The 13,583-nt window shown below is 35.7% G+C and overlaps 1 long non-coding RNA gene across 1 annotated transcript in view; it reads right to left on the bottom strand.

Annotated features, from left to right (window-relative positions):
• LOC145681529 (uncharacterized) overlaps positions 1-12,903 on the bottom strand; it is a 74,191-nt gene extending 61,288 nt beyond the window's left edge. Inside the window, exon 1 of the long non-coding RNA XR_014130801.1 lies at positions 12,698-12,903. This is a non-coding gene — a long non-coding RNA (uncharacterized LOC145681529). The remainder of the gene's footprint in view (positions 1-12,697) is intronic.
• Positions 12,904-13,583: the final 680 nt, after the last annotated feature.

Here is a 13,583-nt window from a genome sequence, read left to right as displayed (position 1 = left end):
ATTTTTTTGGGATAGTGAATCGAGTCAAATGGAGTAAACAAAAAAAAATGCTTCTCGCCTTCTATTACCGTTTCTGCTCTATACTGATCAACAATATAACAGAAAGTGAGTAATTTCTAACCGATCCATAGTGAATAGAGAGTTAATGGCTCAAACGGAGCCTATTCTTAAGATGATAAATAAATTCCAAAAAAGTTCATATCGTATCCATTTTCGTTTTCACTCTATGGCCATCAATGATGAAACTGAAAGTTGTTGATTTCTTCCATATCTGGCTCTAATCGACTGATAAAAATTAAGATGTCACTTAACCGTGGGACCTGTATACGGACCTCAAAGTCATAAAATGTAGGCGTGTGAACCTGTAGTGAAAAATGCTAGATTATATAAGTAATACCAAATAGCACTGATAGCGGAAAACAAAAAAGTACTTGCAGAAAGCAATTTCAAACTCAACGACCAACGGGGAAAAACATACAAAATGACGATAAATAAGAAGAAAACCAAAGTGATAAAGTGCACAAGAGCAGAACAGGAAGAGGCATACGTATGGTTAGATGCAGACCCGTATTTATATATTGTGCGCGCCTGTGCTCTAAATAATTTGTCGCCTCCTGGCACAAAATTTGCAGCCCCCTACCCCTAAAACGGCCAATATTAGAGTTAAATTCATAGTTTTTGGGGTCGCTGAGATGAATAGTGACAGTTTTAATCCAATTCAACTTCAAGGTCATACTCCACTCCCCAGAGAGGGGCGAGATTTTAAAAGTAATCAAAAATGACAGATATTAGTGTTGAATTCAAAGTTTTCGAGGTCACTGAGTTTAACAGTATTAATTTTCATGATGTTCAAGTTTATCCTCACCACTTGGGGTCGGGATGTGAGAGAATGACTTTTAAAAATAATCAGATAAGCTAGCTAATTAGTAACTACTGTAATTAGGACAAAGTAAACATATTAACATATTTTCTCGCGCTTGCGCGAAACTCTGCGAGTTGCCGGTTTTAAATATTACTTTATTATGGATGTTTAAAAAAAATTCAAAATGTTGCCGCCCCTAAATTCTGCCGCCCTGTGATCGAGCACAGAATAGCACTTACCTAAATGCGGGCCTGGTTAGATGGAGAGAAAATCGCAGACAGTAAGACATTCCAGTATTTAGGAGGTCTAATATCCTCGGACAAAAGAAGTGAAAAAGACGTAAGCTCCAGAATAGCGCAGGCTAAGCAAGTATTCAGTAGGAAAACAGGATTGCCAATATGAAGATATGCGTCGTTGAACGTTCGTAAACGATTTATTAAGATCCTGGTATAAAACGTGGCGCTTTACACGTAAGAGACGTGGGCATTGGGAAAATCTGAAGTATCTAAGCTGGAAGTGTTTGAAATGTGGTGTTGGCACAGAATGCTGCGCATATCTTGGACCAAAAAGAATAGGAATACTAAAGGAAGATAATGAAGGGCGAAAGATCATGATGATAATTGGAAAAGGGAGAAACGCTGGGCTATCTTATTCGACACTCTGATTGGATCACCGTGTTGATAGAAGGAAAAGTAGAAGGAAAGTCAGTAAGAGGAAGACCAATGATAAGAATATCTAGATGCAGTTACAAAGAAGAGGCCTTATCAAAGTACAAAACATGTCTCCCAATGGAGAGAAAAGTTTTAAAATTTCCGTGTTGCTCATCAACCTATGGTTGAGGTGAACAATGAGAAATACAATTCTGAACAAAAGCCGTCTCGACATAGCAATCTCAGAGAAGACACTAGTTGAGGAAAAAGAAAATGAATGACAAATGTTCTTTCTTTGTCTTTTTCGATGTCTTATAGTACCAAACATCATGCAAATTGTTAGCGTAACTATGAAACTAATAAATATTAAAAAGCTACAAAACTTAGGTCTACTTAAAGCTATTATAAACAGCTTTCTTCGAGAACGGACATTGATAATGTAGTCTTTAAAACAAAATCATGTTTTCCACTCCCGAAATAAAGGGTCAGTGAGTTAGATTAAACTTGTTCGAACCTGAACTGATTTCAAGAAAGCGTTGTTTTCGCTATTTCGTACCGTATTTGCTCTGGTACAGCGGCAATCAGACAGATAGTTAGATCTTCCTATGCCTAATTACCTTACAGTTTGAAATAAATTCAGTTTTCAGCTTCCCAAAAAACATCGATTTTTCATTTTTCAGGTTTTCTCTATTATCGAAAAATTTTCAATTTCTCGTTTTCGAACAATTCAGTTTTGATTTGTTTTAAGAAATGCAGCCATTCTTAAAGTAATCTCCCCACTTTGTACAACAATAAGATGTACAAAGACCGTAGTTTACTTTTCCGAAATTAAATATATACGAAACACGAAATTTGGCCATACTTTCTGCTCTTTTTTTTTTTTTTTATCTGTTCACAGTAATTTCAAACTCTGTTTAGGGAAAATTGATGACACATCTAGTTCTTGTAGAGCATTTTCCGTGTTACCTCTGGTGCATAGAATCCCTGGTCAATCCCCGTGCAAGTATGTATGTGGTGGACAACATCGCGTCCGAGAGTTCTTTCAGGATGCTCTCATTTCCTTCCACACTCTCATTTCACAAATTATTATCATATCATCATTTGCCTCAATTATCCGTCTCTCTTAATCTAAAAAGTATAGTCATGGGACGGTAAACTAAAAGATTTTAAGAGTATTCTCCTAGATATATTCTTTATGATACCCCTGTTTCTTTTTCATCCAAATGGAAAAAGTAAACTAGTAGTCAATTTAAAAAGTTTTAAAATACCTAAGAGGATACTTCATCCGAGTAAATTTTCGGTACAGTGTGTGGCGAGTGTAAATGGTGAGCATATAGTATGTGAAATTAAATATTTCTTTTTAAGTTAAAATGAAGGTTACATTCGTGGACTACATATAAAGGTAACTACGAAAATTCTGTTGCTTTTTCACCCACCATCTTCGAACATCGATACGTCACCTAAGACGTACCTAGAACATCAAAAATAGTCCCCATCAGCATCGACGACCTTCTGCCCACGTTCTGGGAGGCCAAGGATTCCATCGCTGTAGAAATTGTTGGGTCGTGAAGCGAAGAAGGTTTCAAGTGCATTTTGCACTTCTACTAGGGACTTGAAATGGCGTCCTCTAAGGTAATTATCCAAGGAATGGAACAGGTAATAATAGAGCGGTGCAATGTCCGGGGAGTATGATGGATGTAACAGTGTTTTACATTCAAATCATAGTATGGCTTTCCGCCACGTAGGGCTTAGGTTGTCCTGTAACTAGAAGATTCCTCTTCGATTCAGAGGTGCTGGCTCCAGAGTTTTGAATTTATCTTGAACACGGCTTAACTGTTGACAGTACACAGTTGCATTGATGTACTGACTAGCTGGTAACAGTTCCCGATGCACGATGTTGCGAGCAGTCCACCAAACACACGGAAGGACCTTCTTATGGTAAAGTGATGCTTTCGGCTGTTTTGGATCCGGTTCATGGGATGGTAACCAATGATGATGGTGCCGTGGAGCTTCGTATAGGACCCACTACTCATCACATATCAACATCCTGTCCAGAAATGTCTCTTTCCTCAGACGAGACTTCAAAGAAGGACGGGTGTCTGCTCGCGTTGCCTTCTGGCCCGGAGTCAAATCATGTGATACCCATCAACCCAACTTGTAGTGGTTTCCAAGTTGATGGAGGTGCTGCCGAATGGTTTCTCCACTCACTCTGAATTGTACCTAGGTAGGTTCAGTTCCTCACATTCTGGCCACTGTTCCTTCAATTGCTGCCCGAAGATCTTCATTTTGAACTTGCGTTAGTGTTCCGGCAAGTGGTACGTCTTAAAGTGTTTCATCATCGTCCTTAAACTTGTGAAACCACCGCTGCACTGTCAGTGTAGTCACGACACTCTCACCAAAGGCCTGGCATATCTTCCGCCCCGCTGCAGCGGCGCTTGATCCTAGTTTGAACTCGTACAGCACACACGCCCTTATGACGCTCTGTGGAATTCCATGTTCACTCTACCCTTACACAAGTTCATGTTTTAACTGAACTAGCACAACCAGGTAATATGTTGGATATACCCACACCAAGAATTAATTAGATATACCCACTTGGTGTTGCATATACCCACACCAAGAATTATACCTTCGCCTTATCTCTATTCGCATTCAACTCACCTTGTGAGAACCAATGGAACACAGACCTCCACAAAAAGCGACAGAACTTTCTTGGTTATTTTACATTTCAATTTTCCGTTTCTAGACGGCATTACAGATACAACATTTACTAAATTCCTATATGTGAACACATTCAAACCAGTTACCTTCTTAGATGATCTGTAGGATGATAAATTTGTTATTTGACAAAACACTATATAGCTATTTATCATTACTTCCTTTTTACTTTACTTTTTATCATCATACTTGTTTGTGGCATACGAGAGTTGAATTTTATTCCATGTCTACAAGAAATAGTGCAGAACATACCGCAATCAATGAAATAATTATATATATATACAGAATGCTTCGAAATAACACCGACAACATTTGGGAGGTGATTTCTGACAGCAAGATAAGACGAAAAGTACAGACCAACCTGGGTGCGTTTCGTTTCCTGCGGGAGTTTCGTAACAATTTTTATAGAGGTAGTTGGTGAGTACTTCAAATTATATGTCCGTAGCCAAACACACTCTACAAAAATCGTTCCATGAGTACCTTAGGGTTCTGTAACTTGGATTTTTATATAGGTCACATGTTAGTTCTTAAGTGAAGTCTTAACCCGAATACGATAGATCCCATAGTTTTGGAGCTATGACCTTTGAAGTCCATTTAACATGTTTTGGGCAGCCTATAACTCATTTGTGCACTCTGGTTGGTCTATACTTTTTGTCTTATCTTGGTATTATCACCTCCCAAACGTTGTCGGTGTTGTTTCGAAGCACCCTATATATATATAATTAACTTCCAGATGCATAAAATGCCATGAGCGATAACATGACATATTTTGATATTGATAAGAGTTTTCCACTTCCGTACATGTTTAATAACTGACACTGTTTCTATCCATTTTTAATAAAGTTTGAGCGGAGGAGGATATGGAATTGCATGCTCAAGGAAATATGAAAAGATGCATATATGTTTGCTATACTGTTGTAAGTTTTTTTTTTTTTTTTTCGACTCAACTCTTCACGTTGAATTCAAATTCGAGCAATGTATCCCCGAAATGTGTGATATGAATCCACAAATTACATTAAAGGGATATAGAAGTCGGCTTTTATAAAGAGTCTTCGTCGAACTAATATCTGGGTATTCAATGATCTTGGTCCATGTGCAGTAGGCCGTTTACCGTTGTTACCACCACCTCTAAGTAATGCTTATCAGAAATATATACGATTTACAGTTTATAACAACTTATGAATACATGAAAGTGCAACCAAATATCATCTAACATATTTTGAAACATCAAAACTACCCAAAACTTTCTTTCGTCAAGCTGCATATATACTTTCTTCTTTTACCTTGCAAGTTGAGATACTTCCTGTAGTAAGCTTAGTCACTTGTTCTGGCTTCTAACTTGAGAAAACGAACTAATTCGATTACATGAGGATTTTGCATGTTTAGCAGAGTATTTAGTCTGTTATCCCAATCATCTGCGGTATTATTTGTTCTATTGCGTTTTTCATGACAGTTCCACATTGGGCTGCATAAAATATTAATAAATAGATCAAGATATTTAGAATATTTAATGTATAGTAAATATTTTACATTATACACGATTAATGTAAAACAATGATTGAAATTAAAAATAAAGCATAATCAAAGATAATTTGGTTAAACAATAAACACAATTTAAAAAAATAAAGCATAATGTGGGTTGCTCTAATGATCACATAATGTATGAAATGAAAATAGGTATCCATCAGCTGTTTTTTTTTCTTTCTTTCTTTTATTTAGATTCAGTCCGCAAGAACATTTTTCACCTCTGATGGTATTTCTCTATTCTAGCCGTAAGTGATGGATACCAATCAGCACTTGCGGTTTCAACATTAATCTCTGCAGAAGAGAAAGAGTAAGAGATTGGCTTTTAAATGTGGATTCAGCGTCCAAGGTTCTAGCTTTAGTTCTTATTAACCTATTGCAACCAGTATTTATAGATGTGTTTTTCGAAGTTTTAGTATTGAATGCCTATAGTTGGTAAGTCTCTCGTAGTTTCAACCTGTGAAACAAAACTCACATGTCTATTGCAACGAAAGGCTAAGTTTACTTGTCAATTCACTTCACTGTTACGCCTGTATTATCGCACGGTATCAACACTGTTTTCATCACTGACTATTTTCATCATTGTTTTCGTTCTATGGCGATAAATATTGATACGGAAATGATTTATTTCAACCACTTTCGGTTTGAATAGAGAGTTAACGGACATAAAACCTATTCTGAGGACGCTCAATAAATTGAAAAAATCCGTATCTCGATATCTCTCACCGTTTTGGTTCTACGGAAATCAGTATTGAAACCGGAAGGAGTAGTAAATCTCAATCAGTTCCGGTTTTGGCAGGAGTTTACTGGTTGCAATGGAATGTTCTTTTGTTCGCGGAGCCCTTGTTCTCTCGATTGCAGGAAACCACTTTTTACTATTATATTACCACTTTTGTTATATGGCCAAAAACGTGAAACCGCAAATGCCCAATTTGAACGACTTCAGGTTTGAATAGAGGGCAAATGAAGAAGGTGGAACATATTATTGGGAACCTAAATCAATTACAGAAAACTCCATCTCGATATCTTTTGCCGTTTTCGCTTTGTGGAAATCACTATTGAAACCGAAAATAGTATTAAATTTTCAACATTTTCAGTTTCAGTAGATTGTTCGGGTTATTAAGTTGTGTTGGCTTGCAACATTGAATCGTTTGAAAGAAACCGTTTCTCGCTATCGGTTACCGTTTCCTTTTTATGGTGATAAACGCTGAAACCAGAATTACTCATTTGAACTATTTCCAGTTTGAATTGAGAGTAAACAGGGTAGATAGTAGAGGTCTGCACTGCCCGCGGGTCGGACTCGGGCCTACAGAGCATTTATCATTTCGGGCTCGGGCGAACATGGGCTCTAAATTTTTAAATATACAACCATATTCCTTGGGACTTTTCGGGCCTAACTTTGTAAATACTTATACTGTACAACAATATTTATCGCACCCTTCTTTCTGGATAACTTTTAAAGCACAACTGCAAAATTAAACCTCTAAGCTGTAAATAAAAAATACAATTTCTTCTTAAAAAAGTTTCTGTAATTCTGGCTTATTTCGAGCTCATTTGATTACCACACGCGCTGAGGCTGGGCTCAGGTAAAGACTAAATCATATTTCGGACTTGCATCGGGCCTCATATTATAAATTCACGGGCCGAGCAGGCCCGGGCTAAATATTCCGGCCGTGCAGACTCTAGTAGATAGAACCTATCCTTGGGACCCTGAATCGCTTTAAAAACCTGGGGGTCGCGTAGGCAAGCGGAAGAGATAAATATATATAATTAGAATTTAATTCCGGAAAATATTTTTAAATATTATTTTGAATTTCGTTCTGATAGGGATATTTTTATTTTTATACGTACTGTTAAGAACAAAAAAGTAGATCTAATAAAGGTTTTTAACCAGGGGCGGATCCAGGACCGACTTCTGGGAGGGCGGTGGGTTGCCATGCTGCTACTTAGAGTTACTTTTAACAGCATGAAACTCGGGGATGGGTTTTATTTATATATATATATATAAAATAAGAAAGTTTCCCCTTCAAAGGGGGTGCGATCGGGGTAATCGCTCCCCCCTGGATCTGCCACTGTTTTTAACAGGTGCTGAGTTGTTTAAAAGTCAATTTAAATGAAAGATGTACGATATAAAATATTAATGAGAACTGCATATTGAAATACCAGTTATTGAGAACACTAATCTGCTATAGTTGTATTGCGTTTGTTGATAAAAAGAATAAAAATTTAAAAATGGGCAAATTATTCTGTGGGCAATAAAAGCCTTTTGTTTAGGATTCTTTGTTGTTCTTTGCTGAATTGTACACCTATGCGTGTGAGCGAATCAGGGACGGATCCCGGACGGACTTCTGGGAGGGGGGCAGTTGGTTGTAGTACTGCTACTTATAGCTACTTTTAAGAGCACCAAACTCTGAGATGGGTTTTATTTATATCTAAAATAAGTTTCCTCTTCTGGGAGAGATCGCCCCAATCGCCCCCTGGATCCGCCCCTGGAGCGAATAGTCTTTTTTTCCAGCAAGCTGGCCACAATAAAGGTAGATTGTTGGTGTGGGATTTTATTTGTTCCCTTGTTGCTTTTAACAGTTTTTTGGTGATACTAAACACATACACAGCAATATACCAAATTCACAAGAATATGAGGTAACTCATAGTGGCGGCCTCTCAAAAATTAAAATACTTAATAAATTTTTAATACAAATATCCAAGTTCTTTTAACCAAAATTAGAAATTACTATTTTTTTTTTTAATCATATGACCCAAAATTAAGGGAGTTACGAAGCTTTAAAATTTTCCAACGGCTTCCAGTTTGAAACAATATGATGGATTGGATTCGATATTTGTAATATGAACTAATAGATTTGCCAGATGTTTGAAGCCTCAAACAAGGACATCATTAATGCCAATACTTTATCAGAAATTCTAGTGAGAAATTCTCAACAAGATACAAGCACATTGAAAATTTATAGTACACGTTTCCAAAAATTCTAAGATTTATTCTTAGAAACCATTCAGGATTCAAATAAATTTTTAATCCATTAGGGAAGTTATTATATCCACTATATACAAGAAATGGATTCTACTATTATAGAAACGGATGGCTATCGTGAGATCTCCGCAATAGGTACTTTTAAAAAAAGTCAAACAGAAGCTTGTTACAAACCAGAAATTATAAGGGGGTCACTGGAAATTATAAGGTGGATGTGATAAAATGGGGTCATGATAGGGATTAGGTTGAGAACAATGAGTACAGTATTGCTTTTATTTACTGTTCTTTATTTCAGTGATTTAGACGTAGAGCAAAGGTTTCTGCTCTGCTGTACATATTTTTAAAGTTATATTATATATATTTTTTGTACAAGTGAACATAGTTTTTATGTTGATTTTTCGTTTTTGCATTTTATTTTTAGCATTTTTCCCGGGTTATCCGTGATGTCCTTGCCACCCAATTCTGCAGATAATCGTGGCTTTACTGTAAAATGTATGATTAATGTAATAGCTTCCATCACATGTTTATCTGTAATACAAGCCGACAGTAACTGTAGGATTGAGCAAGAGACAATATCCGCATCATGTATTTGGATTTAATCATCTCCCCTTTAAAGAGAGGAAAACATATCGCCACTTTTCAATTAAATCCCAGACTTCTTCAGCTGGCAGATAAATAACTGCATACAAATACAAACGGAGCAACTGACGACTTGACGTGGAACAACCGATAGAAGAGTCAATTTCGGAGATGCTTCGTTGCATGAGTACATACCCCAGAACTTTTGTTGAGGTTAGTATCCACACAAAAAATAGATAAAGTGAAAAGGAAAGAAGAAAAGAAAAATAAAGGATAAAACGAAAAATTCTAATCTTTCGCCATTTTTTCTTAAATGATGGTAGAGTCCTTTCTTTCCATAGAGCAAAGAGAAAAGCTTGGAGACATGCTTTAATCAGACTAAAATTTCTAAATTCTGGCGCTGAGGATCAAATTGGCAAAATCATTTTTATTTATTTTTCTCTCGGCGAGGCAACAATTCTTTTTTTAAATGACAAGTAGAACAAGAGTTTCTCCTTGTTATTTTCAGCTAAAAGTATTCACACTTTTTACTTCTCAAGTGATTCTACAGAATTGGGAATAATTTGTTCTTTGAGAAAATCGAGCTCCAAAAATCTGATGCTCGTGCTAAAGATAACTGTTTCTTAAATATCTGTGCTCTTTTAACTTTATATTTGTCACTATGCTTTTCATGCAAATTTTAGAACCAGTTGAGATTTTGAACGTGTTTCTGCAAACTTTCTCCTTACATCTGCATAACCACAGACAATATTGATAGTCTCCGAGAAGTTTTGAAGTTACCTTGTAGTGATGAACAATTGAATGCAGCTCTTGCTTGCGAAACCACAAAAAAATTTGACGTCGAAGAACTGAAACTACCAAACGTTCGAAAATTCCTTCTAATATATTATGACGGCGCTAAACCCTTCGTTTTGCCAGCTCTGTGATTATTACAGGAAAATTTACCTCGAGGTTTTAGATATTGTAATCACTAGTTCAATGATCACTACTAATTCTTACACTACATTGACCACGTCAAATAAATTAAAATATCTCTTGTTTTCAAACCTAAAGATCGTAGTTCTGTAATACAATTTTATAAGCATCACCTTGTCGCTGACAGACTAATTTTTCATAGAAATGTGATCAACTTTAAAGATTTAGTTTTTATAAGGGGCCTCGGTGGGTCAGTGGTAGAGCGTTCTCCTCGATGTCAGTTCGCTCCATGGGAATTTTGTGGTGGACAAACATCATGTACGCGGGTTTTCTCGGGGTTGTCCCGTTTCCTCCCACCCTTTTCATTCCACCATTTCATTCACTCTCATTTTTACCATCTCCTTTAGCATTGCCGGCATAACCATTTGGCGTAAAACTTAAAGATTTCTTTTTCTTAGCTTTTCTTGTGCTTAAATAAACACGTCAGCGAATTGATTACAGATGTGGTTAGGTTAATGAAGATCATTTTTAACTAAAAAAATTATAAGCGTATGGTTTCCACGTCTACAGCAGAACGTTCTCTCTTCGCGTGCGAAGATTTGTGACTTAACACAGGTGCAACGCCATGACGCAACGAAAATCGAACGACAGCGCAATCATGCATGTACACACACATAAGAAGTATGAAATTAATTGAAACTCGAAATTGTGGCGTACACTTTCGTCAAACGCTCCACTGCTCGACGGAGCTCTTTATGACTGAGAACTAGAAATTCTGCTAAGACTTCAATTTTTGTACTAAAGATGACGCTTCCAATTCATCGCGTTACATTGTATACTTTAACATTATACAAAGTTGTACGATTGACTTTTTGTGCTATTTAACCAGTTTCATTTACTTTATTTTTTCCCCTTTAGAAAACTGTAAATAACAATCAGAATCATGTTATGAGAATTAAGATAAAGGCTTCAGGGCCCCTACTCAAACTAAACATTCGATTTAACAGTTTTTCCATGATTTTCATGGTTCAATTGTTTTCAATTCATTGTCAGAAAGTTAAAAATAATATTCACTGACAGCACTATGACAATGAAAATCGCAAATGCGAGACCCAAAGCGCTGCTGTCGGCAGATTGTAGTACAAGGGTTAAAGTTACCCTTATTCAACCTTACGATGTCAGCTGCCCAAATAAGAAACGTGGAAAATACTAAAGGATTATAATGTCTTATTATTGTTTCCTTTTTATAATTAATATTAAATTACCTTATCATATACCGTCTAGTGTTATAAAGAGTGGAAAATTAAGAAAAATGTTTTTTTTTGGGGGGGGAATTGTTCATATCATTTTTTTCAAACCCAGAAACAAAAACGGAAAATTATGAAAAAAAAAACAAAATTTTAGTTTTATCAACATTTTAGCACTTCTTTGTTACACCGTCGTTTTAAAACTGAATTTGAGCAGCAAATTTTATAATATATTCTGTTCCTGTTGCATATAGTTACGTCAACTGCACTTATAGCTGCCTGTGGTGGAATTCATTCTCAGTTTCTATCCCCTTTCAAAAAGAGAATAATTTGTTCTTGGAAGCAAAGATCCATTAACTGACAGCTTGTTTATCTAAATCTTAGCGTTCAATTGTTTTCATGTAAAAATTGATCCGCCTAGGTATAACTTTAATATTTTTGCTAATATCTACAAGAAGTATTATATTTACAATTTAGGATGATATGATTTTTTTTTCTAGTTTAGCGTCCCATAATTATGTCCTTTAGGCAAAAGGAGACGGACAATTAACAAAAGTGATTGATTATGGAACTTTTTTTGCTCTTCCAGGAATCGAATCCGGAATCACGTGCACCGAAAATATTTAAACATTCAGATGATGTTAATAGAATTAAATGATTTTTATATATCTTATAAATGAATAATGACAAGTGAAATAATAATATAAATGAATAAGTGAAAACAACTGCATTTCGTTTAGACACTTGAAAGTTATATTAGATAAGAAAATTCCCTTCTCCCCCTTCCGAAAAAATATCACGACTGTATTTATTGTGTGAACACCACACTCGAATTATTTAACTTTAAAAGTACAATCTTATTGAAAAAAAAAAAAAAAAAAAACAGCTAACTAGTTCTCTAAAAACCTTGTATTCTTATCTTTGTTAAAACAAATTTGTTATAATAATTCTATACACGAATTGGAGAATACAGCGTTTTAAAAAGAAGTGTGCGACAACGTATTTTTTTCTTTTTTGGTTTTAAGAAGTTTGTACATAATACTCTTTGCATTTATACGAAAGACATACGGAGTCACAAAATTGTCCCCACTCCGTTCTGCTTGATAAAGCTAGATTCAAACTTATTCTTATGTATCCAATTGGAACGCCTTAAGTTGCTCTAAAAATAATGAGTTCAAGTTTGTATTTATCAATTAAAGTACAGAAAATAGCTTACCTGATCAATTTTCAGGCTGGGATAATAACTATAAATTGAATACTTTCTGGGTGACACAGACAGAAACATTAATCTGCCTGCGACTAGCTGGAAGATGTACATAGTTCATTTCGTATCTCTAATCATTCAACAAGTGCATGGCCTAAGCAAGTAGTTGATGTATGTATAGTGTATAGATTGTTTCTCTTTGCTTTGCACTTGTCACTGTTAGCTATTTGAATAACCAGCAATCGGTTTCTGATGGAAAAATCACCTTTCATGGCTTTAATCAAATCCAAAAAATAATTACACACTGCATTTTATCTGACATTTAACAGTTGCGTTCAGTGTTTTTTCAGCTAATTATTAATAGCAGCAAGTGTTCTGTTCTGCAGGTCTTGTTAGCAACAAGTTTTTATTTTTCAAAGAATTGACAAAGTCCAACTTTTACAACGATAACATGTATTTACATCTTTTATTTTATTTAATGTGCTGGGCCAAATTTGCTATTTTTTTCTCGCAATAGCAACGAATTAGAAGAAGAAGAAAAAAGAAGAAATGTTATTTTAAAAAATGACATGAATAATCTTGATTTGTAATTATTTTTATTTTTCTGTCGCTAGATGTAAATGTTTGTTGATTCGTCGTTAGGGCAGTAAACCGGTTGCTATGGTAACAGTTTTCGTTACCAGAGATTTGTTTATAAATAACTAAAAATATATAGCTCAAGAGGACGATGAATTTACTTAGAACAGGCGAACTCGTCCATGTTGGAACGCGCCATTTTATACAAATCTACGTTTTCAAAAACAATTAAAACAAATTTAGTGAAGCAGTCCACTGGGCTATAAGGCTGGGACTTTCTTTATAAATCTCCTGAAAGGGAGATAACTAGAACTAGAGGACT

Source organism: Thermobia domestica, chromosome 3, assembly GCF_964235325.1.
Source record: "Thermobia domestica chromosome 3, izTheDome1.hap1.1, whole genome shotgun sequence".
Classification (NCBI taxonomy): Eukaryota; Metazoa; Arthropoda; class Insecta; order Zygentoma; family Lepismatidae; genus Thermobia; species Thermobia domestica.
Note: the sequence above shows the minus strand (reverse complement) of the source record. Positions and strands in the feature narration are given on the sequence as shown.